Raw genomic sequence first — 20,576 nt, 5'->3', positions numbered from 1 at the left:
GTGATAGTTACACGGTGCAGGGTGGGAGTTACAGGATGCACTTATTTGGTGCAGGGGTGTAACTTGCATGAGGGTGATTACACTTGCATGGGTGATAGTTACATGGTGCAGGGTGGGAGTTACACTTATAGGGTGCAGGGGTGTAACTTGTATTAAGGCTATTACAGGGAGCAGAGGTGGAAGTTGCAGGGGTGCAGTAACAGTGTGCAATGGTGATAGTTGCAGGCAGGGCAGTTGCAGGTTGTGGGGGTTTCAGCTGCAGGGGGAACAGTTGCACTGTTGGCCCCCCGCATGAAATACGGTACTAAATGAAAGAGCTGGAGGAGGCTGCCCGACCCGCTCCTCCACCAGCTTACAGTACCATAGTCAGACTGCAAAACAAGCTTTCAATAAAGCTTGTTTTGGAATCAGCGCGCGTGACGTCATGACGTCACGGCGCGCCTCCGAAGGTGAACATCGGAGGAGCCGCAGATCGTGGAGGAAGGAGCCGCCTCCGGATTCTTCTTATTGTAAAGGTAAGTGGGGAAATGGCTGCATTCAACAGGGAGAGGGACAGGCTGCATTCAACACCAGGGTGGTGGGGGGGGCGGGGCAGGAGAGGCACAGGCTATAGTCAACAACAGGGGGGGAGGGAGAGGCACAGGCTGCATTCAACAACGGGGGGAGGGAGAGGCAGAGGCTGCATTCAACAACGGGGGAGGGAGAGGCAGAGGCTGCATTCAACAACGGGGGAGGGAGAGGCACAGGCTGCATTCAACAACGGGGGGGAGAGAGAGGCAGAGGCTGTATTCAACAACGGGGGGATTGAGAGGCAGAGGCTGCATTCAACAACGGGGGAGGGAGAGGCAGAGGCTGCATTCAACAACAGGGGGGGAGAGAGAGGCAGAGGCTGTATTCAACAACGGGGGGAGAGAGAGGCAGAGGCTGCATTCAACAACGAGGGGGGAGGGAGAGGCAGAGGCTGCATTCAACAACGGGGGGAGGGAGAGGCAGAGGCTGCATTCAACAACGGGGGGAGGGAGAGGCAGAGGCTGCATTCAACAACGAGGGTTGAGGGAGAGGCAGAGGCTGCATTCAACAACAGGGGGGGGAGAGAGAAGCAGAGGCTGCATTCAACAACGGGGGGGAGGGAGAGGCAGAGGCTGCATTCAACAACGGGGGGGAGGGAGCGGCAGAGGCTGCATTCAACAACGGGGGGAGAGAGAGGCAGAGGCTGTATTCAACAACGGGGGGAGGGAGAGGCAGAGGCTGCATTCAACAACGAGGGGGGAGGGAGAGGCAGAGGCTGCATTCAACAACGGGGGGGAGGCAGAGGCTGCATTCAACAACGGGGGGGAGGGAGAGGCAGAGGCTGCGTTCAACAACGGGGGGAGGGAGAGGCAGAGGCTGCATTCAACAACGGGGGGGAGGGAGAGGCAGAGGCTGTCAATGTTAAATAAAATAAGCCCTACCCCGAATATAAGCCCTATGGTGTTTTTTTGGCCCAAAAAAAAAAATAAGACAGTGTTTTATTATCGGGGAAACACGGTAATTGCTGCTTCACCATTTAACTTTAGTGGACAGGGGAGAGAGGGTTACTTACTGCAGCTGCCATAGAGGGAAGAAACCAGCAGGAGCCAGGAGGAGAGTGGAGCTAAAGATGATGCACCTCCTATGTGGTGACTGGAGGAGCTTGGTCTCCTGAGCGCTCCTCCACGCTGCGGGCTGCTGACAGGCGCTGGGCTGGCAGGCTGCCAGTGCCTGTCTTAATTGCCGGTAAATGACATGTGACTCTGGGGCGGGGCTATGTACACCCTTCGGACCCACACAGTCCGGCCGGCCAGTGCACTGCAGTGAGAACTTGGAGCTGAGCCACGCTCCGCTAGTAACTACATACTAGTGGGCGTCAAGCAAATAGATATTGCATGCGTCCGGTTCCGCCCTCAGAGCATCTGCGCTCTGTGCGACTGCACCGGCCGCACCACCCTAGCTACGGCCTTGGCTCCTGAAAAGAAGAAATACTGTTGTCTTTTTATATGCACCACGACAACCAAGAGACCTACTATAAACTTCTGTCAAGCTGAACTTGTTTGAAATGTGTTATATTTCTGTTTTGGGAAGTGCTTTGCACCATCTGTAAAACTTCTGTAGTTGTGGGAAAGAAAATTCACAAATTAGAGGTCAGCAGACCTGCAGGAAACAGATAAGCCCGCAAAGTATTGTCTCGTTAGCTAGTAAAAAGGTTGATCTTTAACCGCTTTTTTCCCAAACACCACTGAGAAATTGTCTTTTTTTTATTTAATAAAGTTTAAAAAGTATTTTTAATAATATATTTATATATTTTATTGTAAAAAAACTATCCACCCATGTCCATAGACCTCCATTTAAAAATTTCTTCCCACACATAAATCTCTAATAACAGTTTGTTTTAAAAACCAACCCCACCCCGTAAGAAAGTTAAAAAAAGGGGTTTTTTTGCACTCCTCCTGACCTGTGACCTGTATTTTTCTTTATTATTATTTGAGCCCCCCACTCTCCCCCTCCAGCCTCATATTTTACCCTCCACCCCCAACTGATACTAGATGAGATTGGAGAGTCACATGTGGGATGAGCCAATGGTCGACTGGCATGTACATACTGGAAAGGGATAGGGGTCCGGGCCCCAAGATTTCTTTTGCCGGTCCTGCTGATTGCCCGTAAAATATGGGTATAACTGTACGTAGGGTTTATATTTTCTATTTTATAGCATAGATATGTGGTTAGTTGGAGGATATATCTGAGCTTCTCTTTGTTGACAATGTAATGTATACAGTAGATGCCGCCTCTCCAGTTTCGAGCGACTTCTGGCTTTTACATAAATGTGTAGTCTGTTGGGTCTTGTTTGTGTTTATCTTTGAAATGGCTGGAGACAATGGCCCACATGTGTAATAGGATGCAATATGCAGATACCACAGCAATTTGGTTTTGCCTTAAAACTAATTGTCACTTTAAATCTAGCAGATATATCTCCAGAATGGTGCTGATGCCCTGAAATCGCTGGCTATTAGATTAGTGGCTTCCTCATTTTTCATGTCCCATGTGGATATTTCTTATGTGTTCTGCAATGGGAGTTGTGAGAAGTCTGATGCGCCATATGTATTCTATCGCACTGGGACATGTTAGAGTGTATATAATTATAACTCCTTTGTTATTGCATATTATTATGTTTTGCATGATTTTATGTATTTTGCCTATTAGTCTTGCAGTAATTTCTATTAATGGTTTTGTGTTGCGTTGGCCTGTGGTAGTGTGTTATTGGCAGTTTCCACAATAATAGAAGTCTCTTGTGTCTTTTCTTGACAGGCTTTGTGTAGATTTGATGTGGTTTCTGGCTCATTCCTTTTTCATGCCCAGGGCTTTCCTGTAGACTAATAAATATATTGCTTGTCATTTCCTATTTGCTTAATTTACTACTAAAGTTCATCATTATGCACAGGTCCAGGATTTGAGCAACAATTAGAGATTTCACTGCATATCATCTGTTTACTGCACTTACTCATTTGCTATCCATACTCTAACGGGGATCAGACAATAGTGTTTTAATTGTCTTGGCAATGTCTTCGTTGCCAAAGTTCCCATAATGTTACAGCTTATTATCAAAGCTGTCAGAAAACAACTGTAAACAGCATTACTAAAGTTCTCCTTATCCTTACTAGTAGCAGAGCCATAGCAGTTGCAGCATACACATCTGGGCCCAAGTTCACAATCCCAAATGTTCTTATAACAGCCATTTTGCTGGAGTCTCATTTATAGGGGCCTAGTTCTGAATTTGTACTAAATTCCTAAATTCATTTTTAGAAGTAAATATTTTTTTTTTATCAAAAAAGTACAGTCAGGACAGTCCTTCTGATAAGAGGCTGTCTCAGTGAGTAGAAAACATTATAGTTAGAGCTTTCGGACCCGGCCATGCAACTGCATGTGTGTAGCAATTAGGCCGTGCACCTGCATGCATGGTGAAACACATGAGGATCAGGAATGGTTCCACCAGAGAGAGATCATAAGATCCCATAGGAGAAAGTGGGCTAATGCCATCTTCACATGGCATCTGCTAAGCATTTCAGTTCTTGTTATATCACCGCCCCCATAGAAAACTATGCAGACGGTTTCTGCGAGCTGTGTTGTTCTGTATCTCTGGGGTTACATCATAAATCAGAGTGATACTTAGTTTCTCTAATGATGATCTTCACTTCAATATACATGTTGATCTATCCCCTATGTCAGTACCTTCTAATGGGGACCATGGGCCAATATGTCCAACTCTTATAAGGAAAATAAATTCTATTTTCAGGGAAATTATTTGGAGCACGGGCAAATGTTATTCTTACTTGAACCACAAAGCAAGTACAATTATTTAGTGGTACTTTATGTTATGTTGGAGCCTCAGCCTGATAATAGAATCTCTGCAGTGGCATAACTTGGAGGTGGGGGGGGGGTTTGGATGCAGGGGACGAGACCACTCATCCTGCTAAAGAAATCTTTAGCACTAATGTTTATTGTGCTGGGGTTTGAGAATGATGGAGCAGAGGCCAGGCCCAGAGACAGAGGGGTACTAGGGGGACAAATGTACTGGGCCCAAGCTTCCATGGGGCCCTGGGAAATCACCCCGGGGCCCCCACTAAAAAAGAAAACCGGAACAGTCAACACAGTCACCTGCAGTGCTGCGGTGACGGGGAGGGCTGAAATGGCACAAGGGGCTGTTTGATGTAGTTTTTTATTGTATGCAGCCAGGGCAAATAGGGGCTGGCACCAGTGTAGCAATGATTGATCCCGACTGACGTAGATATACAATAGTGCTTCCTGGTGGCTAGCCCCTCCCTAGGGACCAGCCTCCTTACAGCATGTTCAGCTCGGCCATGGCACACCATCAGTCAGTGGCTGACCTGTCCCTTTTCCTCCTCCCGACTCCCGCGCAAATATCCGACCCAGCCCGGCTCCTCAGACTCCTCTCCCATAGACGCAGTCACTGGTAGTGATGGGCGAAAAAAAATAGTATCATCATGCCACTGAATAAGACACAATGGGGTCTATTTACTAAGCAGTGTTAGGAGACAGAGTGAAAAGTAATAAGGCGCCAGCCAATCAGCTCCTAACTGCCATCTCACAGGCTGTGTTTGAAAAGTTGGGAGCTGATTGGCTGGCACCTTATCACTTTTCACTCTGTCTCCTAACACTGCTTAGTAAATAGCCCCCTATACCTCAGCTGGCGAATGGACTACCACTGCAGGTCTCCACACGGTATGTCAAACACAGGCCACTTACAAGGCACTATTGAGACAGTGAAACAGAGGACATAGACTTAACATCTATATACAGTATCTGGAGATCGGAGGTCAAACCAACTATAAAATTTATATGTAGATCCTAATGAGCTTTTTATAATTTTTTAATATGTGTTTGTCATAAATTTTTATATTCTATTTTAATAAATTGCTTTCTGCACTATAGGGTTATCTTTCTGTGAGTTCTGTGGTACCTACAAGACTTGTGGTTTCATGTACAATTTGAATTAGGGGCACTCTGTGGCATATAATGAGAATTGGGGGCACTGTGTGGCATATAATGTGAATCGGGCACACAGTGGCATATAATGTGAATTGGGGACACTGTGGAATATAATGTGAATTGGGGCACTGTGTGGCATATAATGTGAATTGGGGCACTGTGTGGCATATAATGTGAATTGGGGACACAGGCATACAATGTGAATTAGGGACACTGTGGCATATAATGTGAATTGGGGACACTATGGCATATAATGTGAATTGGGGCACTGTGTGGCATATAATGTGAATTGGGGACACTGTGGCACATAATGTGAATTGGGGACACTGAGACATATAATGTGAATTGGGGACACTGAGGCATATAATGTGAATTGGGGACACTGTGGAATATAATGTGAATTGGGGCACTGTGTGGCATATAATGTGAATTGTGGTACTGTGTGGCATATAATGTGAATTGGGGCACTGTGTGGCATATAATGTGAATTGGGGACACTATGGCATATAATGTGAATTGGATCACTGTGTGGAATATAATGTGAATTGGTGCACTGTGTGGCATATAATGTGAATTGGGGACACTGTGGCATATAATGTGAATTGGGGCACTGTGTGGCATATAATGTGACTAGGGGCACTGTGTGGCATATAATGTGAATTGGGGACACTGAGGCACATAATGTGAATTAGGGACACTGAGGCATATAATGTGAATTGGGGACACTGAGGAATATAATGTGAATTGGGGCACTGTGTGGCATATAATGTGAATTGGGGACAATGTGGCATATAATGTGAATTGGGGCACTGTGTGGCATATAATGTGAATTGGGGGGACACTGAGGCATATAATGCGAATTGGGGACACTGAGGCATATAATGTGAATTGGGGCACTGTGTGGCATATAATGTGAATTGGGGACACTGAGGCACATAATGTGAATTGGGGACACTGTGGCATATAATGTGAATTGGGGACACTGAGGCATATAATGTGAATTGGGGACACTGGAATATAATGTGAATTGGGGCACTGTGTGGCATATAATGTGAATTGGGGACACTGTGTGGCATATAATGTGAATTGGGGACACTGTGGAACATAATGTGAATTGGGGCACTGTGTGGCATATAATGTGAATTGGGGACACTGTGTGGCATATAATGTGAATTGGGGACACTGGCATATAATGTGAATTGGGGACACTGTGGAACATAATGTGAATTGGGGCACTGTGTGGCATATAATGTGAATTGGGGCACTGTGTGGCATATAATGTGAATTGGGGACACTGTGGAATATAATGTGAATTGGGGCACTGTGTGGCATATAATGTGAATTAGTGGTGGAGTGCGACATATACTGTGATTTGAGGTCACAGTGTTAGGCATGATGAAAATTTTTTATGGGGCCTAATATTTGAGTCTCTTAGTGAGAGGAGTATTAAAAAAATGTTTATTTTACAATATCAAACTCCCTAAAGATTCTGGGGACTCGGCCAGTAACTTAATATTTGTACATGGACTTTATCCCTGTTATGCTTATATTAATTTGTGTTTCCAGTTTACTTACTTACAGTACCAAGAACAGATAGAGGGCCCCAAGAATTTGACTGTACCGTGCCCCAAGATTTCTGTTGCCGGCCCTGGCAAAGAGGAGCGAGCGGATACGCAGGTTGGTGGGTGGACTGTGGCTGGCCACGCCACCCACCCAGTTGATGCACATTACTCCTTTTCCCCTCCACTCCCCTCCCCTTGTAGGGTCCATACAGTCTGTTGATGGGATGTACTGTATGGCGGTTACTGCAATGCTGTGTGTACTGTATGGCAGTCACTGGAGGCTCGATTTACTGTATGTGTATAAAAAGAAGCTGCGACACATAAAATAAATACAGTTACAATTGTATATTACAACCTTACTCTGCGTTATTTAAGAACAGAATTGTAGATAGAAAAGTAACAGTTGGCAATATTTTAGGTTGTGGTCCAAGCCGTTGCAGAGTTACCACTACTGCATTACTATAGTGCCTGGACAGTAGGACGGGTCGTCCCCCAAATTTTGTTACAGGAACCGGCAATGTCGAGCACGACCCCTGGGTCCAAATGAGACAGTACCTTAATTTTACGCTTTTTGTCACAGGCCAAAAGACCACAAAGTTTCTACTCAGACACACGCATACCTTCTAATATGTAGATACATAAAATCCAGACAGAATAAGGACCATATCTAATCCGCCCTGAGCCACAAAGAAATGCCCACTTTAGATTAAATGCCAGCCCCTTTGGAGGCCCACAAATTAGGACTGTCATCCCAAAATCTGGACAGCTTGGAGGTATGCATACTGTACATAAAGAATAGAAGCAGGGGTGTACTCCATATGCACCTGACAGACAAATAAAGAACATTGGTTAAAACATGCATGCTACATTATGGGCTTCCCCATATTTTCCATATGGCCCATGTATAATTTTATTTTTGCTTCATTATCTGCACATCAGCTCTCACTTTTGTTATACAGTGTGAACATTCTTTGAAATAATATTGTATAAGCCGGAAATTTGACCACATGTTAGATATTCCTGAACCTTAATTATTTTATTAAGCTATTTTCCTTTTGCTGTTTTGTTTGTACATAAAAGTCTGTTTCAAGAGCTAGCAATCTAGTGGAATGTTGAGCTTTTGTTTGTGGTTTGTTCAATTCTACGTCAAATCAGGCCCCACCGGGGGGGTTAGGAGAAAAAAAGTGGAAGTTCTGTAATGTAAAACAGGTGTCCCCCCCTCCCTCTTTATTTCAGGCAGCTGAGACCAGGAGCAGTGTCAGATCCTGGCAGTGCATCCATGTAATACAGAGGCCGCAAGGCTTCAGTAGAAATCAGGGAGAGCAGCCCAGGAAATTCTTAGGGGCTGGGCAGGGTCTTGGCTGCAAGTTTGTGACTGGAAAATGTGAAACAGACAGTGCAAGCATCTGAGCTCAGGCCTTGCCGGCTGGGTACTGACTGAGAAGTGTGTGAAGCTACTTCTCCCCGATATGTTGGTGGAGTGTTTGACTGTGCCCAGATACTGAAAGGTAAGGCGTATATTAGGAGGAAATGCAGCACTGCTTCATAGTAATCTATATTACAACAGAGCAGTAACAGTTTAGCTGTTACCTTATGTACAGGATACTGTACTTTTAAATAAGAACACTATGCAATACAGGCCATGACAGCTGTTGTCATGTGGTCAATTAGGTGTTCTTATGTTGTTTTGTATATTTACTTTAAATGGTATTTAGTGATGAGACAATACTGTGCTTCATGACATAATGTTATGTAACACTTATTTAGTGATGAGACAATACTGTGCTTCATGACATAATGTAACACTTATTTAGTGATGAGACAATACTGTGCTACGTGACATAATGTAACACTTATTTAGTGATGAGACAATACTGTGCTACGTGACATAATGTTATGTAACACTTATTTAGTGATGAGACAATACTGTGCTTCATGACATAATGTAACACTTATTTAGTGATGAGACAATACTGTGCTTCATGACATAATGTAACACTTATTTAGTGATGAGACAATACTGTGCTTCATGACATAATGTAACACTTATTTAGTGATGAGACAATACTGTGCTACGTGACATAATGTAACACTCTGTAAACATGTAGCACATGGCAACTCTGTGTGTGGTCTTTTCACTTATGTATTGATAAAGCAGGAAAGTGTTGTCTGAGCAATTGGTGAATTTAACTCTACTTACAGGTTTAGCAAACATTGGGACTGAGCTGGAAGCATTTTGTTACTGATACAAGATATTGCCTGCACATTAAGTGATTAGAATAGCAGAGCGCAAATTTTAAATGGTATGGTGAATTTTATTGTAGATCCTGTTGAGTTGTGGTGTTTGGCACACATTTTATACATACGTACTGGTTCACAGCAATTGCCACAATCTGTATCTCTTAATGGAGCTTATTTATCTTTATTTGCAAGTATTAAAGCTGGGAGAGAGATAAAATTGTGAGAGATAAAGTACCAGCCAATTGGCTTCTAATGGTGGGTACACACCTGCAAGATATATCTGCAGACCGAGTGATCTGCAGATATATCATTAGATGATGGCCGTTCATACACACTGAATGGCCATCATCTATTCAGCAGCCGCCCCCCTCGCCGCGACGGCTGCTGTGTGTGTACGGGCGATCTGCATACTGCCCATACACACTTACCGATGGACAGATATGTTTGTGAACTACGCGGTTCAGACATATCGTCTGTACACACTGGCCAACGGCCAGCAGATATATTGGCTGATCGATTGATCAGTCTGTACCCAGCATTACTTACATTTTACTGGCTGTGTTTGAAAAATGACAGGAGCTGACTGGTCAATACTGTATCTCTCACAATTTTATCTCTCTCCGAGCTTTGATAAATACCCCTCAGCCTAGATAATTATAATTTCTCATTGCCGAATTACGCGGCAATAAGGAATTAATTATCTGGGCAATGTAGCAAATAACACCAGCAGAGACACGGACTCTGATAGGATTCCGTCCCTGCGAAGTGTAAAAAGTAAAGTCGCTCCCCTTGCGATCTCTTCACTTCTGGGTTTGGATACAGCATTCTTACTGCGCATACACAGTAACCCTACCATACATGTCCAAGCTGGATCCCTCTGCTGAAAAATTAACAAAATGTAGCCCATATACAATAATCATAAATATCTGCTGCGGTCACGCCTTCATATATTTGGGGAATACTTAACTTTTGCAGGAATCGCCCAAACATTATTGTTTATAAATAGGTATCAATGTGTTTATTGCTTCTTACCAAGGTCAAGAGATATCTGGATGGAGTTCAATAAGTTATGGTAATATTGATAGTTCTACGCATCTGGTCTGCAGCAATCCTCATGATGTTGCTGGTTGTTGAAGACTGGAATGGTCTGTGATTTCCATGTTCATCCTGTCTGACCATTCTAACCTTTGGCAAACCTGCTGGATTCGGGCGAATGCTGCAACTCCGATTAGAACTAGTTGTATTTTTAATGGATTAAACTCTAAGCGTAACAAATGTGTTAGTTTTGGATTGAGTTAACCTATAACCACATATTCTTTATCCTCTGTCAGAATGTACATAATAAATAAACACTCATACCACCCAACATCCCAAATAACCATAGATACACTTTTCTTGACATTCAGAAATTCAGATGGACCTTGATGGACTTTCAGTTACAAATGATGGTAAAGCCCAGCTAGCTATGCAAACCTGCCAGCTACACACATTAGAAACATATGTCATCACATACTTGGCCAATGCCACTAGATGTCTAGGAGCTAAAGAACATTTTTGGGAATCCACGAAGGTCAGCACCAAAGGAATAAAGGAAGAGACACAGAAGGAAGTATAGGAAGCACACACTCTCACTTTATTCTGTTGGAAGCATGTGATATGAAGATCAGATCATTCTACTCGAATTTCTCAAAAACAGTGAGCTCTTAATAACCATTTTTCATTCACAACTGTGTGTTATCTAGAAGAGGGAGCAGCAGCTCATAAATCCACAATACAATGGCTTCAATGGATTAAAAATGCTGAGTTCTCACAAGATATTGTGTTACAGATTAGTATGTTTATAGCACAAGTGGTCATGTTAGAAAGGAAGGAAATTACCTTAGACGTCTATCTCTCTGGTGACAGTTCAAATGTGATAGAATGGTCTTCTGGAAATTCCCTTAGCTTGTTGGTGGCCATGAACAACAAGCGATGAAAATGATCCCTGTTGAAAGGTGATTTATGATATTAGGCTTCGATATTTTATACAGTATATCACGCATTTGGATACATTTACAAAGAGTACTGTGGGTACAGTACTTGGTGATCTCAGGGGGACTGCCATGGGGACTTAAGCTAGGTACACACTGGAGCAATGTTGGGCCGATTTGCAGATTCGTAACGATAAATTGCCTACATCACTCAGTGTGTACCGGCGATTGTGCGTTCCCGCGGTCACTAGCGATGGTTACTAGGTTAGATATGCTACACATCAAACCTAGTGATATCGCTAGTGACCCGTGGTATGTTAATGAAGGACCAAACAGTGATCAGTCCGTCATTCATTAACTCATTCAAGTGTATACGGGCAATCCCTGTTCAAGGGCATTCGAACAGATGTCGGAGCGAATGCCCGTCGTTCCAGTGTGTGCCCAGCTTTAGGGTTCAAATGTGTCTCGAGGTCACTTTATGTTATTAACCTGGACAGCAATAGGTTCCCATAGTCACCTATTACTGATGTTCGGTCTGATGTTCAGTCCATTACTCAATTTGGTCAACATTCCTTTTTAGATAATTAATAGATATACTAAATACTATTCTATATTTTTTTCTATAAAAAATACTGTTTAAATGCTATAGATGCCAGATATTTATTTTGGGTTCCTTCCTAGTGAAGCTGCTTACATATCAGAGATTGATACAATTTAAATAATTTTAATGCTTATGTGTGGGCCTCAGATGCAGTTGATTTTTGACACAGACTGGCATATATTGGACAAATGTTCATCTAGAGATCTATTTTTATCCAGTTTAATTTATTGATCAGAGCTATTCAATACATATGTCATATATTTTCCCACACATCAATTTTTTTTTATTTACTTTTTAATTATTCAGTATCTGACTTTTTAAACTCTCAAATCTGTCAAGAATATATATATTCATATAGTGTAAGAGAATATTTGTGACTTTCTGAATATAATTTTGTAGAGTACTAAAATAAATGTCTTCAAAAAAATTCAGATTACTTACAAAGGTAGGCTAGCCCATTATCTATCTATCTATCTATCTATCTATCTATCTATCTATCTATCTATCTCTGAGCTCTTCCAATTGTTGCTTAGCATACACTCCTCTGACATGCATCCTCTCATCTAGGAGAAAGAAAAAGGATTAATGAGAATAGAGTAGGAGGAGGATAAAAAAGGAGACTCTCTATCTCCTAGATCTCTGTTCCCATTGTATGACTAGGTCTCTGTCATGGGTGTCCATGGCATGGATGGTGGGACCTGTGGACAGATCCATTGTAGTGTAGGGAAGGTTGCCATGCGGAAGAAGCAGAGAAAAATGGATTTAATTACCTTGGGCATCTGTATGGATATGTGACTAGGATGTTCTGTGTATTGTATGGCATCACTAAGAAGCTTATTGTATTGTATGACCATCACTTGGATTCTTTTTGCATTATATGGTGGTAATTAGGATGTTCTCTGTATTGTATGGCATCACTAAGAAGCTTATTGTATTGTATGGCCATCACTTGGATTCTTTTTGCATTATATGGTGGTAATTAGGATGCTCTCTGTGTTGTATAGCAGAGACTGGGCATGGCATCACTAAAAAAAACCTTTATATTGTGTTCCCATCAATTGGATACTGTTTGCATTGTATGCAGGTCATTAGGTTGCCCTCTGTATTGTATGGCCATCTCTTTCATATTCTCTACATTGTATGGCAGTAGCTAAAATGCTCTCTGTATTCTATACCAGTTACTAGAATGCTGTCTGTATTGTATGACATTCACTAGAGTGTAATCTGTGTTATATAGAGCTTACTAGGATCCTCTGTATTATGTCACTTGGATTTTTGTTTGTTTTTCACATTGCTGGTGAAAATGTAACTGAACCTCATCTTCCTTTGTGTTGACCCTGCCAACAGTTGACTTGTTTGTGCCTACATAAGGTTAATTACATTTCATATTTTTTTCCAGGGCCACTAAGTTTCCATTACACCCATTAGAGGTTGTTAACAATGCCAAGGGGAAGTTGTTTCTTTATTTCTATAATAAACACATTTTTACAATGTTTTTTTTCCCCCAGTCACTAAAATAAGTAGTGTCCATATTAATCCAGTCTGCAGTACATTCAAGTTGTCTTTGATGAAACTTCTCTGCAATGCATTCTGGTCCTTTCCCACTTTATTTATTAATATAATGAGATATTTTATTTATTCTCTTGTCTCGCTGTCAGTGTGTGGAAGTCAATTCTGTTTTTTGTTCTACCTTATTATGTTGCACAAAACTACAGTGTGCTGTTATGACAACAGGAATGGGAATGCAACAAATTGATATATTATAAATTACACCACAGGTAATCTACAAATAAGAGAATGGGGATTAATTGTTAATCAGCAGTAAAAATGTTATAGTACATTTGGACATTCAGGGTCATGTCCCCACAACAAAATAAGTTTCACCAGTGACTTGAGGATCGGCGCCTATCAGTTGGGAAGCCGGTGGTCGGCATTGCGACCGTCTGCTTCCTGACTGCGTCCCATCTCGACAGGCATGTTCTAGTGTGTTCAGGGTCATATACTATATGTGGTTTTTGAGTTTGTGCTTTTCTGAACTATAGCAATTTGAGGCCTTTATAAGAAAGAAAATGCCATACATTTTTTTTTTTTTTAATGTTTCTGCTGCTTTTAGTAGAAAATCTTACCATATAATAAAGTTGTTTCTTACCTATTTACTTGTGAGCTGGAGGTTTGAGATCAATTCAGCTTTGAATCAAGTGATCAGAACTCTCATGTCCCTTTCTCAGCTCACTATAACATGACTACAGTTATGCTTTGATAAATGCCGTGCCTCCATAAACTGCACAATGTATGGGCACGCTGTGCAGTTCACTGCATGAAATCTGCAGAGCGCCGGTCGGGATGTTAGTAGCTCATGTACGTACACTGAGCATTAATAGTTCAGAACTGTCGTGCATTGATCGTATCTAAACGATTATCGTCAGTGTATGGCCTGTTAGTCCTTTGCTTGTTGCAACAATGTTGCTGCTCTCTGGAAAACAGTTAAGCTTTAAGGGAGGTACACACTTGAACATCAATCCTATAAGGTGGATACACAGTCACACTGATGTGTACTGGGGATAAGTTATCCCGCTGACTTACCGCTGATTGGTAAGTGTGTATGCATACTTACCAATTTCATGAAATATCGTATCTGCCATGCAGCATGGCCAATGCGATATATCTGTGAACGACGTATTCCATAGATATATTGCGTGTACACACTGGCAGATACAATGAACGATATAGCTATTGTTGGCGGTACATCGCCTAGTGTGTACCCATTGTTGGGCATCGTACACAGCGATAGTTTAAGTTGTACTCCTGTCATTATAGACATAATAAAAATCAATAGTAAACTTATTACCTGTGCTTGGGTTAGGGTTAGGCACTAGGAGGAGGGTTAGGCTGCTGGGGTGGGGGGGGGAGGGGGAGTGTTAGGGTTAGGGTTAGTCTGTGGGAGGGTTGGGGTACCTACTTGCAGGCATTGGAATTCTGCCTGTCGGGATGCCGTTGTTGGTATCCTGACCACTGGCATCCCATTCCCAACCCCTTTCTAAGAGCAAGACACATGAAAATAATAATATACACTATTTTTGATGTACCTTTTGTGATGGACAAAGCACCCAGACATGACAACAGGCACAGCGATGAAGCCTTCCCAGCCCAGTGTAGGTCATGCATCAATGTGGCAGTGTTGAATGGGTAGGCCAGTGATTCACAACATGTGTAGTCTCATGCACCCACTGATCTCATGGCCAGTACTAAGGCCTGACATTTTCTATGGTGACCCTGTGTACAGTACAAGGTCTTAAACACCTAAATCACTGGCAGGAAAAATACTTTCCCTTCCCTTGTAGAATGTAAGCTCTCACGAGCGAGGCCCTCTGTTACGTTTGGACTATGGAAATCCTCTACTGAGGGATTTGAAGTCGGGGTCCCAGGTTTCGAAAGGAATCGGAGGTGAGCGGCCTGGATATATGCCTTCCTCATCCACAAGTACCGGATGTTGGCTAGACCTGCCCAAAGGCACAGAGTCTAACTTACTGGGAGGTGTTCCACCAGTGACCCCTCCAAATTGGGATTTGGGTTTAAGCTGCACCCAGCCAGCAGGTCGCGGCACTTTGAACAGGTGTCCAACACAATTTGGGAAATGGAAGAACACAATCGCAGGGAAAGCACAGGAGAACGATATTGGAAGTTTGCACTTGGGTGACGTACTGAGTACATACACTGTTGATCCAGATGCAGGCCTAGTACAGGAGAATGGCACTACGAGATAATACTCAGAAGACATATTGAGTACGTACACTGTGGTTCCAAAAGCAGAACTGGCACGAGAGAATGACACTTAGTAGATCATCCGAGTACCATTTCCTGAGTACACACACTGTGGATCCAGATGCAGAACAGGCACAGGAGAATGACACTTAGGAGATGGTACTCGGATGACGTACTGAGTACATACACTGTGGATTAACACTAGGAATATATCGCTAGAAGAAAGGAGCTTGGAACCTGGAACGCTGCAACAGGAAGTATTCACTGGAAGTAACGACGTTGTACAGGCAACTTCCTGTTGTCCAGAGCCCAGCTAAATACCCATAGGTAGCAGTCCATTGGAGGATAGTGACAGCTGACACAGCAACCAATGCTACCATTGTGTAAATGGCTAATCAGGTGATGTAGAGTGTCATGGCTGCGTCCATGACAATAACTGCAGGAACCAAAACACGGAGCAGCACATGGATGTCCTAGCAGACCCCAGGCATAATCCTCAGAGCACAACTTGCTACCGCGTGAGAGTTCAGGGGAAGCCGGCGCTGAGGTAACAGCTGGTCCTAGGCCACAACCTGACACCCTCCCTCCTTCATCTCTACCTTTTTTTAAGTTTAAAAATTAGCTATAAATTAGCTATAAATATGCCTTACACTTGTATATTTAATATATTATAAAAAAAATTGCAGTCTCAGACATTATTATGTGTATGTAATGTATATATTTGCTCTAGCCCACAGGTTCTCAAACTTGGGGTCTCATTCAGACCCGCTCTCAAGCGCAGGACGCTCGCAAGCGGGTCGATGGTACCCAAATGCGCATGCGCCAACTGGCAGCCTTTCTTTCTTCATGCGTGAGACCCGAATAACGACGGCCAAGCCGTCGTTGTGGGTCTCGCACTAAAGGGGGCTGTCGATGGTGACTGACAGCACGCCCCCTTTGGTGGGCGTGCCGGGGGCGTGGTTGCCAGACGGAGGCGTTCCCACTGACCACTGACATCACTAGTGATATCAGTGGGAGTGATTTTGGCTCTGATAGAGCCAAAATAACTCCAGGGCTTGCGGCCACGAGGCCCTACCGCAGGATCTCGTCGCAAGCCCGATGGTCGCGATGGTCAAGACCATCGCGACCATCATCATGGACGCTCGCATAAGCTGTGGGTGGTAACCCACAGCTATGCGAGCGTCCAAGAGGCCGCTCAATTTTCAGGTAGGAGAGCCCTGATTCAGAGCAAGCGCTCTGGTCAGAGCGTCCGGCTCTGAATCAGGCCCTTGGTCCTCAGGACCCCAAACAGTGCATGTTTTCTAGGTCTCCTTACAGAATCACAAATTAATTAATTAGCTCCATCTGTGGATCTTTTAAAATGTATCAGTGAGTAATGAATACACCTGTGCACCTTCTGGGGAACCTGGAAAACGTGACCTGTGTGGGGTCCTCAGGACAGAGGACCTGATTCAGACCCGTTCACTAAGGCGCGATCGCTTGCGCCCGGGCGATTGTTGCTCAGTGCGCATGCGTATAATTCGCAGTGTGCAAACCTGTCTCAGTGATGGGGCATCGTGCGCTCGTAGCACAGAGACTGCCCGTTAGTTTGAGTGACAGATAGTGCCGTTTGTGGGTGGTAACAGGGGAAGGTGCTTGTAAACGGGGGAGTGGTGTTGCGGACGCAGGCGTGTCAGGCCGACAAAATGCCGTTAAAGGGCGTGCATAATTAGCAAAGTAGCGTCATTGTACACGTCACCTGCGTGTATTTCAGCCAGCACTGATCGCAGTGCTTGCGGCGGGGTAAGGCCTCCTCAAGGGTTGAAAGCAGATCCGATGGCTCTCGATGTTACTGATTAATCAAACAATTCCAGGAGATGACTTGTGTTGCAAGAGGAAAGGGGGCATCTTTATACACTAGCAAGCGCACTGTGCCGTAGCTCGCTAAGACATAGAGGGCGTCCTTACACCACGCAGTGCGAGCGTTTAATTTAAATATCCGGCCCCTTTTTGCGAGCAGGTCTGAATGAGCTACAGAGTTTGAGAACCACTGCTCTAGCCTCTAGCTTCAATCTAACATAGCTACACTCCAGATAGATAGGGTTCCATAACATATTTCTCTTGATACCTTTTAGTAAATGTAACTGACAGGTCTGCATGAATAAAAGTTATTTAATGCTTTTATTTGTGTGTGTGTAATAATTCAATTATATGATTACAAGCACATACTGTATCTTTCTATCTTTATTTAACATATACAGCTACCTTTAGTTAGCTGCAATGACATTTGCCTTTTCCATGTCTTCCCCTTGTTGCCAGGTGACTTTGTCTACCTTAGCAAAGTGATGGGGAGATGCCATCCCGTCTGACACAGTTCCATCGTCTTGTGATAACAGCGGGAGCCATTCATGCTCAGAGCTTCTTTTGTGGAAGAAAAGAAAAAAATTACTTACCCGACTTCATTTTAATAAATTTGGTTCAATGCACACCATTGTTATTTATACAGAGACAGCATTTTCTATAGGACCGCACAATAGAGGATAAACAAAATACAATATACAATTTTAACAAATCACATGTTGGATGTGCAAGACTAATCACGAACACATGAGATGCAAAATTAACACTTTCATTGTGGCATCTACTCAGATCTAGATTGTTTAGTTTGTATCCTCAAATTGGTATTTTTATTGCCATTTGTTTAGAAAGTGCCGCAAATAGTCACAGAGCAAAGATAGAAAATCAAAACAAAGTAAAGAAATTTTTTTTTTTTATAATATATTAAATATACAAGTGTAAGGCATATTTATAGCTAATTTATAGCTAATACTTCAATACTTCTTGGCTTTCCATGCCTTTTTGCACCTCCCTTTCTTCATGTGTTCAATACTTCTTCCCTGTGTCATTTCACAATATTACACATAATTTATGGACATCTATGGTTTGATATCTTTTCATGTGTGGATTGCATGGGTTGTTGCTGACATTTGGTGAAATTTTTTATTACAATAGCCCCATTACAAATACATTTACTGAGAAAAAGGTTGGTGTTCAATACTCATTTTACTCACTGTATGCACAGTATGTATGTATGATAGAGATATACAGTATAGATATACACATACATACATACACACACACATACCTCTTACCCAAGGGTAAAGTGAAAGACCGGTACTCAAATTCAGTTCCAAAAAGGCTTTATTCCAAAAGCATAGTAAACATACAGACTGGCGTGATGGTAGGTACCCTGTCAGTTTTCATTAGGGACCAACAGGGCAACTTCCATCACGCCAGTCTGTATGTTTGCTATGCCTTCTTTGAACTGAATGTGAGTGCCGGTCTTCCATTTTAGTGTGTTTACATTAACTCCTTCTGGACCTGTGCACCACCTATTACAACTACTGTGTGCATGGAAGAGGCCCACGGAACCATCAAGATTTGAAGACTGTGTGGAAAACTGGGCCAAAATCACACCTGAGCACTGTATGCGACTAGTTTCTCCATACAGGAGGCGTCTTTAAGCTGTCATTACCAACAAAGGCTTTTGTACGAAGTATTAAATATATTTCAGTAAGCGTGTTAAATACTTTTTCCCTATGTCATTTCACATTATTACACATAACTTAATTTATGGACATCTATGGTTTGATTTCTTTGCGTGTGTGGATTGCATGGGTTGTTGCTGACAATTGGTGAAAATGTCATTACAATAGCCCCATTACAAATATATTTACTGAGAAAAATGTTGATCTGTTCAATACTTATTTTACCCGCTGTGTGTGTATATATAATATATATATTATGCAAGGTCAGGGTAAGGCTGCTGTTTACTGAAGTAAACAGTTACACTTGTCATGCAACAGCCAAGTTGTAGTACACTAGACCGGGGCCTTGGTACATATAACCACAGCTAGTTTTATTAGCAGCAGAAAAATAAACAACATTTAAAAAATTCTGGCCTGTCTGGTTCTAAATAAACAAATTGATTCCCTCTCTGGACCTAATGTCCCTCTCACAAAACAGAAGTTTTTGGCATATTACACATTAAATTCAGTAATTACAGTGGTTCTCAACAGGCCTCTGACCTGTTCCCCAGGAAGTGGGAGCCTGACTAGAGAGACTGTCACACTCTTTATTCCCCTTTGAAAACCTTTACAGTGTGTTTGTCACCATTGACGTTTCTACAGTGGGTGTAGGGTGTGCGGTGCTCATGGGTCCAGGGTGGCCCACTCTTCTCACCTTGCACCCATATAATTATACTTACCTCTCTGGAGTCTCACGTTGTCGCGGAACGATTTTATGTTGCCCCCTCAACATAAAATCATAGGTATTCCACTAGCTAGGGGCAGCACAGCAGTCCCTGTGCATCTCAGCTTTCAGTTCCCCAATTAAGCTCTTGCTATTTGAATACAGTACAAAATTTCAAGAGTGGGTGCATGTGCAATCTCGGAGCCTGGAAGAAGAATAAAAAAAAACAGCTGGAGAGGGCTGAGTCTCGTCAGAATTCCAGAGGAGGGGGCATCCAACAATATTGTGCATAGGGGCGGCCTAACCCCTAAATCCAGCCATGCCACATGGGTGCCGAAAGTAGCTGCTGAGGCAACCACTTCACTGTTCCCTGCATGTGCAGTCTGCTGACCACACATACGCCTGTGGAGAGTGCTGGAGATGGATCCTACAGATCCCTCTCTGGCACTTTCTGTGGTAATTAGCCGCTAGGCTACAGCAGCTATTTCTAGCTGGAGATGGCCTTGGCTACCAGTACCAGGGACTGTTTTTGCGATCGAAACTGGGGGATCTCTGATATCTGCTGCTGTTCCCTTTAGATACATTTGAGGGATATTTAATATTTGCAGGTACCCCCTGAAAACGGGTGTTCTCGGGACATCCTGCAATTATTGATAAATAGGTCCTTTGTGTGCTCCTTATAAACTGTTC

General features: G+C 43.1%; 1 protein-coding gene across 3 annotated transcripts in view; it reads left to right on the top strand.

Annotated features, from left to right (window-relative positions):
• The window catches only part of SGCD (sarcoglycan delta), a 314,160-nt gene that overhangs the window by 47,168 nt on the left and 246,416 nt on the right, over positions 1–20,576 (top strand). Inside the window, exon 1 of one of the 3 annotated variants that reach the window (XM_088478957.1) lies at positions 8,468–8,590. The exons of the other annotated variants lie outside the window; for them this stretch is intronic. The gene's annotated coding sequence lies outside the window, so the exon portion shown is untranslated. Of the gene's footprint in view, positions 1–8,467; positions 8,591–20,576 lie in introns of those variants that run through there. 3 annotated transcript variants of the gene reach the window in all.

This window comes from Taudactylus pleione, unplaced genomic scaffold (genome assembly GCF_031769625.1).
Source record: "Taudactylus pleione unplaced genomic scaffold, aTauple2 ptg000225l, whole genome shotgun sequence".
In the NCBI taxonomy this organism is placed as follows: domain Eukaryota; kingdom Metazoa; phylum Chordata; class Amphibia; order Anura; family Myobatrachidae; genus Taudactylus; species Taudactylus pleione.
The sequence above is the reverse complement of the archived record's forward strand: the minus strand, read 5'-3'. Positions and strand labels throughout refer to the sequence as shown.